This window comes from Ictalurus punctatus, chromosome 4 (genome assembly GCF_001660625.3).
Source record: "Ictalurus punctatus breed USDA103 chromosome 4, Coco_2.0, whole genome shotgun sequence".
Classification (NCBI taxonomy): Eukaryota; Metazoa; Chordata; class Actinopteri; order Siluriformes; family Ictaluridae; genus Ictalurus; species Ictalurus punctatus.
The window spans coordinates 20,683,179-20,698,546 of NC_071284.1; the positions used below are offsets into that span (position 1 = coordinate 20,683,179).

The 15,368-nt window shown below is 40.8% G+C and overlaps 1 long non-coding RNA gene across 1 annotated transcript in view; it reads right to left on the reverse strand.

The window, feature by feature from the left end:
- Nucleotides 1-3,561: 3,561 nt before the first annotated feature.
- The window catches only part of LOC124628020 (uncharacterized), a 57,702-nt gene continuing 45,895 nt past the window's right edge, over nt 3,562-15,368 (reverse strand). Inside the window, exons 3-4 of the long non-coding RNA XR_006982403.2 lie at nt 5,846-6,023; nt 3,562-5,718 (exon numbers count right to left, since the gene is read on the reverse strand). This is a non-coding gene — a long non-coding RNA (uncharacterized LOC124628020). The remainder of the gene's footprint in view (nt 5,719-5,845; nt 6,024-15,368) is intronic.

The following is a 15,368-nucleotide window of genomic DNA, read 5'->3' on the forward strand; positions in this document are numbered from 1 at the left end:
CTATGTAGCTTGCCCCTAATGATTGTTAACTTTTGGCTTTGAAGGCCAACAATGGACTAATGCAGCCTATGTTGCTGGGCAGTTTGATGATTCAAGACTGCTGAGAAAGACAGAGATTGAGATGCCTGATGCACCCAGAATTTGAAAAGCATTGCATGACAGCAATTAGTCTGATTAAAGACCCTGGTCTAATGGGGAACATAGGGTTCAATAGATACCTTATCTCTACTAATCATTGCCTGTCACTATTTTAATCTGTTTCCATGCTTTCAGAGCTCAAGACCTTTTTTCATTTCATAGCATCACACACACACACCCTGACTCATTTGGAATGCTGACAGAGACTCTTAAATTAGCAACCCACCAACTTTTGTCGGTATCGCATTGTTTTCTTGTTCAGAAACAGATGGAAACATGTTTTCTGTCAGTACTCAACTATTGTGTTTAATAATGAGAATAGTGTACTCTTTCTTTCTTGTTTGTTTATGTTTGTGTGTTTACTACTTTGTTTGGTGGCTGAGCATTTGAGTCTTTTGGAGGAATAGCTTTCAGTTAGAGTCCCTTTCTTTGCTCTCAGTCAAAGTCTTTCCACATGTTGCAATATATTATCATGGGGAAACCGAACCGCAACATTAAGGAGAAGCAGGCTCAGGTTAGAGTTGGGTTTTATATCTTTGATGAGGCTAATGAACACTGTCAGTTTGTCAGAACTTAAACCATGGGGCAAGGGTCAACGATTTGGGAGAACAGACCGGAGCTGTCTGCAGCCATCAAATTCAGGCAACTAACATGGAAAACAAACACAAACACAGTAAAAAGTAAGTATATAATGGCATGACTATGCTAGAAGATAAATAAAAAATAAGAAAAAATAAAGAGCGGTAGAGAAGCATGGAAGATAAGATGATCTGGTTGTGTTTATCGAGCTGAGCCTGGCACATATGCAGCTTGGCAGGTATGAAAGATAACAGGCCACAAAGAGCCGTCCACCTCATAGCCAACTTCCCACCTAGGTTCACTGCCAACTGAAGTCCGAGCCAGTAATGCGCATCTGGCCCTTATTTTATTGGTGTTCAGTTTTGTGTTGGTATGCACAGAGGGCAACAAACAAGTGCTGGTTCCATACTGTTCCCATATTTTGGTCTGCAAAATCCCACCCTCTTTCCTTCTCTCCAGGACAGACATGCATTTTGAGCTGGTTATGTATAGGTACATATCTAATATTGAAGCTGAATTCCAGTGCAGCCCCAACTGGTTAGAATAAAGAATAAATTATTTAGAAGAAAAAGGCAAGGGGAGACTATTAAACTTAGACTGAAGAGGATATTAAAATATCTTCTGCTGAGAGGGAACCCGACAGCCTCTTCCTTTGGGTGTAGATATACACCCAAAGCAATTTTTGTCTACCTTTCCTCTGAGAAATATACTCAGATGTGTGGAGGTAGAAATAAAGACAAAAGAATATTTAAAGCGCTGAGGAACAGACCACCTAATGAAAACCAACTGTCACTATCAATCCATCTCAGCTCAGTATAGTGCAGTGCAGGCATGTAAGGAAAAAGCAATGCCTTACTCCTTAATTCAACCAGCATTCTACTCCCTGTCTCCCTCTTTTCCCTCTCTTCCTTTCTTTGTCTTCTATTACAGTTTTAAGATGGGAAAACACATTTATGACATTTCTCTTTCCCTTCCCCCCCAAAAAAAATTCCAACAATTTTCTTAAAGCAAAGAGAGGAAATCAAAAATAGATTTGTTTGCTTACAAACACAGTCAGACATGTAAAGTACCTCCCTCACATCAAATGAATGTGCTATAGCCTCAGGTGTGCACTGTAACTATACAGGTGAAGCCAAACAAATACATACACCTAGGCTAAAGACATTCAAACTCAATTTTTCACAACTTCACAGATGCATCTCCTGTGTTAGAATATCTGCTTTATAAGAGGTAATTTCAACCTAATTGCTAAGAGATACATTAAGGTCAACTATCCTGGCATTTAGTAGAATTGTCCCTTAACAGCATTCATGATACCATCAATCTTCACCACCATATTTTACATGGGTATCTGCTGCTTTTTCTTTTATACAGCACCTATACATGTCGGTGCTATGCATAGCCTAAGTTCTATTTTGATCTTATATTACCAGATTACATGAATACAATTCAAAGTTATGCTTGGCAAAATTCAGATGATTTATTTTGTAGGTTGATTTCAGAAAGGGCAGTAACTGAGCTCCTGGAGACTGAGAGCAATTAAGTGTGTTTCAAGAATTAAGATTTGTTTGCATTTGTTTATATTGTATATGTATACACACACACACACACACACACACACACACACACACACACACACATATATATATATATATATATATATATATATATATATATATATATATATATATATATATATATATATATTCTGATATCACTTGAAAAAAATCAAAGGTTGTGGGTTGCAGTTTTTTGGGCTTGTTTTAAACATTAGTGTTGCTTTTCAACTTAATATTTTTACATATATGGTCGCTATTTTCCCTAGTGCATTGACACTGTCTGCTCACAGTCTCACAATAATATCAGTGCTGTAGTGTATGTCACCCTCCCACAATTATTACAGGTTATAACAAAAAAAAAAAAACAAGCATAATATACTCGGATATATACTAATAGTAGTTATGATTCCAGTGTAATCTCCTTTTTCATTTCTCCAATGATATTCTGCTCGTAGCTTTTCAAAGATGAATGGATAGTGCCTGTCCTCCCTATAAGCTTTGTTGCCGTTTAATGATTTTTTAAATTAAATAAATTGTTTTTGCTGTTCAAACTGCAAGTGATTTCAGTTTAATATGTTGCAGGTTCATTTATTGACACTGTTTACATCAAGGCCGTAACAGGCTATAATAATATTGCGCTTGTTTTTGAAGCTGCAGTTGCTTATTTGTCTCATGAGAGTTGGCAACGTATTTGTATTTATATTTATATTTATATTTACCCAAAGTGGTGAAACACTTCAAGTATAAAATACTTTAGTCTTCCTCATGGAACAAACTTGCTCTGGTCTGCTTCCTGAAGGTTCAGTGTTATTGTTGTGGTTGACTTCTGGTTATTTATTAGTGCTCTAAGCTGAATCATGTGATGTGGGATGAAGATGGCTGTGGATGATCGGCAAGGCCTGTTTTAACTGTCACGCAGTTTATTCAAAGAGTCTTACAAATGAGGAAATACAAGCATAAAATTTAATTCTAAATAATAAATAAAATTTCAAAAAAGAAAACATGTTTTTTTTTTTTCTCCTATTGCTGAGAACGTGTACCCAGACACACAATGCATTTCCTCTATCCCTTCAAATAACATTATCATCAATATCATAGCTGAGAAAATAAAATCTTAATGCCTTCTTTTGCTTTGCTAGGCAATCTGTATCCAGGTTAAACATGTCAATCTTAAATTTGAAAGTATGAGGTAGGTGCCATACCCTATATGTGCTCAGAGGAGGGTAGTAATGCACTACATTTACTTCGTTACATTTACTTGAGTAACTTTTTGAAGAAGAAAAAATACTTTTACGAGTAGGTTTAATTGGCCATACATACACTATTACTGAAGTTCATTTTTAATCACAGAAATGTACTTTTACTTCTCTACATTCAATGGCATTACATTCACTCCTCCATTACTGTTAAATGTTAATGAATATATGTAGTTTTAATGATTCGTTTATGTCACGTATAACGAGGTCGAGTCTCTCTAGATATGCTTCAGTGGTCTGAATGCAGACACAACAACCACTCACTTTTTCAGTAGCTCAGTAGTGGAGAGGGGGAAGAAGCCAGTGTGTCGGTGGAGGCAGGACACACACACACACACACACACACACACAAACACACAAACATACATACTAACACACACTTTTTCTTCTGTTCCATAGTCTCTTCTTTTGTTCTCTGTTGTCTTGTTTAAATGCAGATGCTGACAAGTTTGTGTTCTTAACATGTGGTTGTAAAATTTTCTGTTGGGAAAATTTTTGGTGTGTGTGAGAGAGATTTTGTGTTGACAATGACAGGTTGTGTATTATTGTACCCATCATAGGACTGGGATATGCTGCTTCATCTTGAACCAAGGTTTTATATCATATAAACAGCAGAGACAAACTTTCAAGGAAAGGTTTAACTTACAGTTCTCCAAGTAGTCTGAGATTCATGATTTTCCCTTCATTTTAATCAGATCCGAAGTAACTAGTAACTTGCTACTTGTGTCTTCTCATTGGATACTAAATTACTCTTACTCAAGTAATTATTAACACAATTACTTTTACTGTTGTAGGGAAATAGCCTGTGAGGGGCGGAGCACAGACACACAGGAGGCCGTTTGTCAGGTGGTCAGGGAAGTTTGCTTTTATTTTCTTTGCTTTTTCCTTTTAGGGGTGAGGAGCTGTGTGTCTGTGTGTGTGTGTGTGTGTGTGTGTGTGAGTGTGTGTGGGTCTGGGGCTTGAGCAAGCCCCGGCCAATACGGTACCCGAGATACTGTGCCTCGGTCAGCCCCAAGTGACACTTTTTGGGGTTGGCGGTCAGCCCGGCCTTCCGGAGCTCCTTCAGACCTTCCTCCGGTATTGCCAGTGGCCGTTCGCCGTGCTGAAGGCCGCCTTTTGGTCTCGCCTCTGGGGCTAGGGCGACTTGCCAGTATCCCTTGGTCAGGTCCATGGTGGATATAAAGCGGGCCCTCCCCAGCCGCTCCACTAGGTCGTCCACTAGAGGGAGGGGATAGCTGTCGAATTCCGAAACCTGGTTCAGCTTCCGGAAGTCATTGCACAGCTGCATGCTTCCATCAGGCTTAGATGTTATCTCGCAGCATCCAGCCAACTTCCTCCTCTATAGCCTGGCGGCGGGCCTCCGGGACCCGATGGGGCCGCTGCAGCACCACCACTCCTGGTGGGGTTTTGATTTTGTGGTGTACCAGCTGGGTCATTCCTGGGGAAGTAGACAGGTCTACCTGCTCCCCTTGGCGGCAGGCCCATTGATAGACTAGGCCACCCCGGATAAGGAAGTAGGAGGAGGGAAGCCTCCAGTTAGGGTCCTGGTCGATCCCCTCTATCACTCGCACCTGGGCCCAGCAGTTTTTCAGGCAGTCGTCCTCCTTCTGCTCCTGTCCAAAATTCCCCTGCCGGTACACCTGGTGAAATACTGACGACATTGAGTTAGAATGTATGTGCAGCTTACCTTCCGCGGTGGTGTCCCCGTCGTCCTGTGCCAAGTAGGCCTGCTGGGCTCAGCTCTCCTTCGTGCGCTGAGGTGCTTTGCCGGACCCTAGCGCTGGGTCAGTCGGGAACCCTGGCCAGTCTCTTCCGAGGAGCAGGGGCACCGGGAGATCGGGAATAACGCCAGCTTGGAGGGGCCAGACCCCAGCTTTACTCTGGATCTGGACCTCGGCCGCAGGAACTTCCCGGGTATCCCCATGGATGCAGGTTACGGTGATAGCCCCGCTCCGGGTATTGACGGGTATTGGGGAGAAGCGACGCGCGCATGTCATAAGAGATACTTCTCTCCGGATGAGAGAAAGAGTGGCCTCTTATACTCTTCCCTCGTCTGCTGTATGGTGGATTTTTTTTTTTCTGATCGGCGCACCAATCACTGGCTGGAGGTGTGACGGCAGCTCCGCCCCACTGTCACGTGCTTTCTGGTCACCGTTGGTTTTGACACGGGGCTGTCCCTTCTGTGCCTGCGTGGTAGTCGGGGAAGGAGAGATTTTAATACCGCGTGCCGGCTTTCGGACCGTGGCGACACTGTTATATGAGTAATTATTTTATATGTATTTTACTTGTAACATTTTTGTCTACTATACCCACCTCTGCATGTGTGATGGCTTCCTATTTTACCCAGTATATGTTTAGCCTATTGGCTTGGACCTTCTTAAATAATCCAGGTCTTCTGAATGCACCTGACAGTACCATCAATCTGTCCCCTCTCCAGTCTCAATGCATCTCATTTTCTCCAAGTTTTGTGATGGTTGTTCTGATATCATATCTATGTGACAATTAAACAAATGGCCTATAAAAAATCCCTCTTTTATATTGTACCACTTCTTTCTTTCCCAACCAAATGACTTATCTGCTCTAAAATGCCTTGTATTATTTATAATGTGCAAATAACTAACACACTGAGATATTTAACAAAATAATAAACTATTTAAATTATAGACTGTATAAATATGTGATCATCCCTAAGTACTGATACTTATTTGACTTTTGGAGAAACAAAATACCGATGAAATATGTTGAGAATTCTTTATTCCTTTGTAAGTCCATGATTGTTAATTCTTTCAGTACCTCATTGTATTTCATTGTCACAAAATAATGAGTTTATTCCGGTCAGATTTGGTCATTTTAATTCATTTATTTGATGTATTTTACTTTTGAACATAAACAGTGAGTTATACTATAATGAGTAATAGACCAAAAATGGTAAAGCAGATGTGTTAATTAAAAAAAGATAAACAGATTTTAACACTTCATATTCATATTTAATAATTGCTCTAATATTTATGAATTATTATTATTATAACTTTTTTTTTTACTATTCACTTTCATTCATTAAAAGCTTATTTCAAAGCAATTTTTGTATTTATCAGACTAAACTAAATGTGAACATTTATATTTTATGGTAAACTTTAGTAGGATTATTTAGCGTTAAAAACTCATCATGTATCTCAAAATAATTAAAGTATTAATAAAGTATACAGTATGTTTCAGAAATTAAAACTGTATTTCAGTAGTGTTACTGAATATTCAAGGCTGCTTTTGTGTTGACTTTTGTCCAGTAAGACAAGTATGAAACAGGAGCCATTCCAGACAGTTTCATCTCTCTTCTCTCATGCTGGTTGTCTCACATTGGGGAATTGCATTGGGGGAACTGGACTGATGGTCCCTTTGCCCATGGATAGAGATGCTCTCCCTTGTATATTGAGAGGGAGAGAGATTGATGGACAGAGAGGAGGAAGACCATTATAGAGAGATCAGTGAGAAACAAATTATGAAGTTATCAGCATCTGACTCTTGCTTCTGTTCCAAATCTGTTCCAAATTCTTATGGCAAAGAAATGGCATGCTATTAAATGGCTGAGTCAGTCACCTGACCTCAACCCAACTGAGCATGCTTTTCACTTACTGAAGACAAACTGAAAGCTGAAAGACCCACAAACAAGCTGCAACTGAAGGTGGCTGCAGTACAGGTTTGGCAAAGCATCTCAAGGGAGGAAACTCAGCATTTGGTGATGTCCATGGGTTCCAGATTTCATTGACTGCAAATTATTTGCATCCAAGAATTAAAAATAATCCTTATAATTCTGTTAGTTTGTCCAATTACTTTTATCCCATCAAAATGGAGGGACTATGTAGAAAATGCCTATAACTTCTGAATGGTTAATGCACTATTTTTATTACTACGCTTTTTTTGTTGTTGCTACACTACAATCATGTCTTGATTGCCTCATTTCAAATCCATTGTAGTGGTGTCCAGAGGAAAAATTTCAAAAATTGTCACTGTCCAAATACTTGGACCCAACTGTAGTGTACCTATTGCCCATAAACATACCTTCATCTAGCATGTGAGAGAGTGGATCAAAGAAACAATGGTCTTTGCTACAGAATATGGAATTATTTAACCATCATGATTGCATCCATTACAAGACTTCATGACTAGCAGTTACTAGTAGATGCACAGACCAATCTTTATAAAAGTAACATTGTATTCCAGTTATTAATTTAAACAATCAAATAATCAATAAGAGTCTAAACTTTAGAAGTGATGTAATCAGAGGCACAAACATGAGCAGTAGGCCTAAGTGTCATATCACAGCAAACCAGTGACTATATTTCCCATCCTGCACTGCGGCCTATGGTCTGCAATTCCCAGAACACTCATTCATTTTAATCACGCACACCTGCATCCAATTTCACTCACTCACTCCACAGTATAAAGAGACTGTTTTCTACAATGTCTTTGCGAAGTATTAGTGTTACCACTATACCAAGCGATATTACCCTGTTCCTCGTTTTGTTTCATGGTTCTTGATCTTATTCGCGTTTCTCGTTCTCAATTCTAGCCTTGCCCTGTTTATGCCTGTTTGCCAATCGCCTGATCCTTTGTCTGTTTCTTGACCTCGCTATTGTCTTGTGTTTTGGATTTGTCTGCCTGTCTAACTCTCATTAAACTCTTACCTGTATTTGCATCCGTCCTACCTTAATTACGAGGAATACGTGACAGAATGCTCCGCCTATAACGTGGAAGCAGCAGGAAAGAGGAGGAGACGTCACGCTAGGGAAACCAAGCAAACCGTCCCAGCTGTGGATTCGATCCAGTTTCCTCAGTGGATTGTCGTAGATCTCCCAGAGCCTTATGATGGGTTATCAGGCTACCCTGAATATTTTCTTGTTGACTGCCAGATCTATTTTGCAAGCTTAGCAGACCCCAAGCCCATCGAGAAGCAATGGCTATGGTTCCTGTTGTCCCGGTTTTTTGGCCCAGCACGCCAGTGGGAGCATCGTCTAGTGAACATGGGATTCAGGGGACTTGAGAATGTAACTCAGCTTGTGGGACTATTCGTGATGGTGTTTGGCAGATCAGAATCCCGAGCCGTCCTGGAAGATCTTTTGGGGGGAGGCCTGCCTCAGAAATGAACCTGACTTGCCGTTCACCACCTATTATGTGCAGGCAAACTGGGTGACCTCCTTCTCAAAGCTCCTGCCTAAGACCCACTATGTGACCTCCTCCCCAGAGTTCCAGCATGAGACCTATGAGGTGGTCTCACTGGCTGAACACTCATCTGAGGTCAACATGGCGGCCTCACCTCCAGAGCTCCAACCTGAGAGCCACAAGGTGGTCTCACCTGCTGAGATCCAGTTGGAGGTCAACGTGGCGACCTCATCTCCAAAGCCCCAGTCGGAGGTCAACATGGCGACCTCCTCCCTAGAGCTCCAACATAAAGTCAAGTTCCTGCTAGAGGTCATCAAGGTGACCTCTTAAACCAAGTTCCTGTCTGAGGTCGAAGAGGCGACCTCTCAAGCCAAGTTCCTGTCCAAGGTCGAAGAGGCGACCTCTCAAGCCAAGTTCCTGTCTGAGGTCAAAGAGGCGACCTCTCAAGCCATGGTCCTGTCCGAGGTCAATGAGACGGCCAACCCAAGCTCTGCTCACGCCGAGTTCCTGTCCCAGGTCAAAGAGACTGCCAACCCAAGCTCTGCTCACGCCAAGTTCCTGTCCCAGGTCAAAGCCGACGTCATGACCAAACAGGTTCTGCTCAAGCCTGAAACTGACGTCACAACCAACCAAGTTATTTACATTACATTTACATTTATTCACTTAGCAGATGCTTTTATCCAAAGCGACTTACAAATGAGAAAGATACAAGCAAAGCGATATATCAAGCAGACAACAATACAAGAAGTGCTACCATACAAGATCTATTAATTGAATTCCAGAAGAAGCAAAGTGCAGAGTAGAGGTGTAAGTGCAATTTTTTTTTTTTTTTTTTTTTTTTTTTTAATGAGTTGGTTAGGTGTTCATAGAAGGGGTGGGTCTTTAGCAGTTTTTTGAAGATGGTGAGAGATTCTGCGGTCCGGATTGAGATTGGAAGTGCAATTAGTGTGAGGGTTCTGGAAAGGGACCTTGCGCCACGCTGAGTTGGAACTGCTAAACGTCGGTCGCTAATCGATCGCAGATTGCGAGAGGGAACGTAGGCCTTCAGGAGAGAGTTGAGGTAGGAGGGTGCTGTTCCTGAGTCTGTTGATATGACCAACCAAGTTAGGCTCATGCCAGAGTCTGCTGGCACGACCAACCAAGACCTCATGCCTGAAACCGACGTCACGACTAACCAAGTTATGCTCACGCCCGATTCTGTTGACACGGCCAACCAAGTTCTTCTCATGCCTGAAACCGACGTCACAACCAACCAAGTTATGCTCACGCCAGAGTTTGTTGACATGATCAACCAAGATCTCCTCATGCCTGAAACTGATGTCAAGACCAACTAGGTTCTGCTCACGTCTGAAGCCAACATCACGAGCAACCAGGTTTTGCTCACACCTGAAGCCAACATCATGAGCAACCAGGTTCTGCTCACGCCTGAAGCCGACATCACAACCAACCAGGTTCTGCTCACACCTGAACCTGACGTCACGACCAACCAGGTTCTGCTAACGCTTGAAGCCAATGTCACGACCAACCAGGTTCTGCTCTAGCCTGCTGCCGTGGACAACCAAGTTCTGATCATGCCCAAGTCTGATGACACAGACAACCAAGTTCTGCTCACACCCGAGTCTGCTGACACGGACAACCAAGTTCTGCTCACACCCGATTCTGCTGATACGAATAACCAAGTTCTGCTCATGCCCAAGTCTGTTGATACAGCCAACGAAGTTCAGCCTGCAGAGTCGAAGGAGGACGATGCTCCACTTTCCTGCTCCGCTGAGGACTTTGCGCCGCCTTCCTGTTCAGCTGAGGATACCGCTCAGTCTCCCGGTTCAAGTAAAGACATTTCGCCCAGAGGGCCAGGACTGCCGAGGGAGGAAGTATATTTTCGCGCTTCGGGAGAAGCACGCTTGGGGGTGGAATCTGTCATATCACAGCAAACCAGTGACTACATTTCCCATCCGGCACTGTGGCCTACAAACATGGCTGCCATGGACTGCAATTCCCAGAACACTCATTCATTCTAATCACGCACACCTGAACCCAAGTTCACTCACTCTGTTTTCTACAATGTCTTTGCGAAGTATGAGTATTACCACTGTAACAAGCGATATTATCCTTTTCCTCATTTTGTTTCATGGTTCTTGATCTTATTCTCGTTTCTCGTTCTTGATTCTAGCCTTGCCCTGTTTATGCCTGTTTGTCAATCGCCTGACCCTTTGTCCATTTCTTGATCTCGCTATTGTCTCGTGTTTTGGATTTGTCTGCCTGTCTATCTCTCATTAAACTCTTACCTGCATTTGCATCTGTCCTACCTTCATTACGAGGAATACGTGGCACTAAGCATGTAGGACAGTGAAAGACATGTTTCAGCAGCAGTTAATGAAACCTCTATGTGACATTTATAATCGTGTAGATATTTTAGTTTACTTGTTGCTGTTGGGTGGCAATCAGAATGCTTGTTGCCAGCTTCAGGGTTTCAACTAAAGGTATGACAGGATAATTGATGATGGTCTCCCTCTTTAGACCAGGTGTGTCTGTGTGTTACATGCTCCCTGAAAAGCCCCGTACTGCATCCCAGAGCAGTGGTTTCCTCCCTTCCTATCTTCAACTGCAGACTTTCAGTGAGCCTACTCCCACTGTAGCCTGTCTGCCTTAAGGTTCAGTGTGTTGTGCATTCTGAGAGTGTTTCTGCTCACCGCAGTTGTAAAGATTTATTATTTGAGTTACCATAGACTTCCTGACAACTCAAACCAATCTGTCCATTTTCCTGCCCTCTCTCATCAGCAAAGTATTTCTGCCCACAGAACTGCCACTCACTGGATGTTTTTTGTTTGTTTTTCACACCTTTCTGTGTAAACTCTAGAGACCGTTGTATGTGAAAATACCAGGAGATCATCAGTTTGTGAAATACTGTCTTGCACTAACAACCACGCCATAGTCTAAGTCACTGAGATCCCCTATTTTCAAGTTTGATGTGAACATTAACTGTAGCTCTTGACCCGTATATTTATGATTTTAGGCATTATGGCTGATTGGATAATTAATAATAATAATAGTCGATTTAATCAGCTTTAGGGAATAAACTGATTATTTTATATACTGATTATTATTACTTGCAAATGCCATTGTTCAGAGTTTAAATGTAATATTATAGGTAATATTATTGTTACCACCAATGCAATAAGTAATGGGTTTAATTGTACATTAGAGTGCAATGTCATTACTTTTTCAAAGAAATACTACAGATTATTAGAAAGAGCATCAGTTTGAGGGTCAAGCCTGACTGTGGTGTCCTGGGTTGAACCACCAATGCAGAGAACTGGCAGGGTTAATCCATCACGGTCGATTGGGGTTTGTTGGGGTGTTGTAACCAGGGAATGCTGTAATCCCTCTCATCCACCTTGTTTTCTACATCCATTCATGTATTTGAGAGAGACAGCCACCAAATTCATTTTTATAGTTCAGATTCATTGGTTTCAGCCAAGAGCCATGGCTTTTCCTCCATTCAAGACCCAACAGCAGGTAATTGATGACTTTTCCTCCTATCCACCCATCCCATCTGAAGCAGTGAACTGTCTGTGAGATAAGAGTATGCATGTTTAATAGATAATGTATTGCATTTATATGTGATGAGGTGCACAGTATAATTACACACAGAAAGATGAGCATAAACAGAGGCATTTGTTTCCTGTGGTTGGGGGTAGGAAGAGGGCAGCTGGGGATTACTGGCTTAATTAGAACTAGGAATGCATGACTTACTTGTAGCACTGTGAAACTGAGTATTAGTCTCTCTCACACACACATACACACACACACACAGTATGTCTGTGTTTTTCTGCATACTGGCAATGTATAATCAAAATGTGTAGATACTTAACAGAGTAGATTTAACAAAGAGTACTTGCATTAAGAAAATGGTTTGTTTAAATGGTAGCTGTGGAGAGGCCAGGTGTCCTATATTTATGTATTTGTTGAATGTTCAGGAATGTTTATTTGACCCATATTTTAGATGAGAATGCATTTTTCCCTCATTCAATACACAGGCATATTGAATAATACATTCAACAAGCTGCATAATAAAGTAGGCTATTCGTCATCCAATACTGATTAAATTACATGAGGTGAAACAAACATTTATACTAAATCAATCCTACAATCAAATTAGGAGAGGCTATGGGGGTTTAAAAACATACACACTTATTTTAAGTACACTACCATACTAGAGTACTATCTCCTACACTGAGTAGTAAGAAAGAGCTGGAAGATTCACCTATATCTGGTGTATGGAAGCACTTTGGTGTCCTGGTAACTTATGGCATTGGTGGCCAGTGTATCAGATGCACCAAATATTTGTCCAATACACAGGCGCTGATACCCCAACCATATGACTAATATCACACACACACACACACACACACACACACACACACACACACACACACACACACACACACACACACACACACACACACACACACACACACACACACACACACACAAAAAAAAAAAAAAAAAAACGTGTGAATCTCTGTTGCTTTCAGATAGAGTTTCCTGCTGATTCAGTCCGGGATAAGGAAATCAGAGTGGCTTTTGGGAAATTCATAGGATTCCAAAAAACATCTAGGGCTACATCTATGACTGATAATAACAGCACAATAATAACTCTAACAGCACAATAAGAAAGGCCCTGTGCTTTATACGGTCACACCAGGAAAGCTGGCCATGTTTAACTTTGTTACATTATAAACTCTACTTTGTTCTATTTAATGCTGCTAAGAGTCTGAATGGATCGTGCAAACATTATAATTAAGTTTCAGTTATTATACTTTTATAATGTTGAATGTTCTACTAAAGCACATATTCAGGCAATGCTTATTTTTTTACAATATCGGAACTGTATCGTATCGAGACACCACATCTCTCTCTCTTTCATCCTCTTTTTCAGTCACACCATGTTTTTATGTCTCTATCATTACCATCATGTGACAGTTTTGACCTTGTGGGGCAACTTGACAGATCTCCATAAGAATTTTTTTTCTTTTTTTTTTCTCTTAGAGAGAGAGAGAGATTTGTTTGTGTTTTAACGCCATGCCAGCTTCTATGGCTATTTTCATGGCGAGAAATGTCTTGACTCTATATAAGGTTTTTAAAATCTATTTTTTTTAAAAACTCTAAAATTACATTTGGTTTGACTTTGTTAAAAAATTTCCAGAGTGTTGACTGAATAAAAAAGGTTTCTCAAGGGGTTAAGACCAGTACAGTCTAATAAAACATGTTTCAAGGATAATGTATTCTGGCAAAAGGTACATGTTGGTGAGTCTTCTCCTAATATTAAAAATTGTGTGTGTCATCCTAGAGTGACCTATTCGACAGCGGGAGTAGATGATCTGGTCCCAGCAATTTAAAAATGGAGAAACGTTTCTTTTGCCAACAATAGGGCTGATTGCATGGAGTTTGTTCATGGTGTATTGGTCCCACTGAGTTTGCCATTTATTGTTAATGTACGAGTTTATTATGGGTTTTAGGTCAGTGGGAGGTATTGGACACTTTTGAAATCTGCTGATAGTGCTTCTTTTGCAGCAGTGTCTCCTTCTTCATTTCCCAGGATTCCATAGTGTCCTGGTAACCAGCAGAAGTAGATATTAAAATGTTGAGCCTCCAGATTCAGCAATTTGCAAAGAATCTTTACAAGCGTTGGGGTGATCATGTTTTAGGGATGACATTGCTTGAAGACATGATTTTGAATCTGTAATTATTAGAAAGTTTTTCTGTTGCATAGTCTTTATGAACTCCAGTGCTAGGACAATAGTGTTTGCCTCTGCTGTAAAAATTGAGCGGTGGTTGGGGATGGATATTCCTTTTTTTGGTGATTGTTCACGAATGCAGATGATACATGGTCTTCAGATTTTGATCCATCTGTGTATATAGGGGTATGTGATTGATATAGTTCTCTAATGTAGAGGAGTTGTTGCTGAAAGTCATTTGGGTGACTTTCAGATTTTTTGTTTCTTGTTAGGTTTGAAGTTATTTTTGTTTTTTTAAAGTTCCAGAGGGGATTATACAGAAGTGTATGTGTTCCAGTATACTCAGATCTACTTTGAGATTTTGTAAATGTGGTTTGATCCATAGTCCAAAATATCTTGGTTTTCGTTCGTATAGGCTTGAAGAAGGGGTTGAGAAAACAGGATGGTAAGATAGGTTTTCTTTGTTGGTCTTCAGCTTTGTTCTATATTGTATGGCTAGTTTGAGGCATCTGTTCTCCAGAGAAGGTTCATTTGCTTCTAATGTTCATGGCTTTAAGACATTTATTTTTTAAAATCCTTAAGTAAGGTATAAAACTCAGTTTACTGTCCAGAATTATTCTAAGGATTATTATTCCAAATTATTCCAATTTGATTTCCTTAACCACTCTGATGTGTTCACCATCCATGAATATCTCTGGATCAAGATGGAGAGGGCGTAGCTGGCAAAAATGCATACAAAGAGTTTTGGTCTTTGAAAATTTATATCCATTTGATACTGACCAGGATTGCATTCTGTTAATTGTCAGCTGGATCCTCTGTTCAAAGTTATTCATATATTTGCCTCTGTAGGAAATGACAATGTCATCCACATAAAGTCTGCAGTGGATATCCGGCCTGATGGCTTTTGCAATGCCATTGATTTTGATAATAAAAGGTGTATC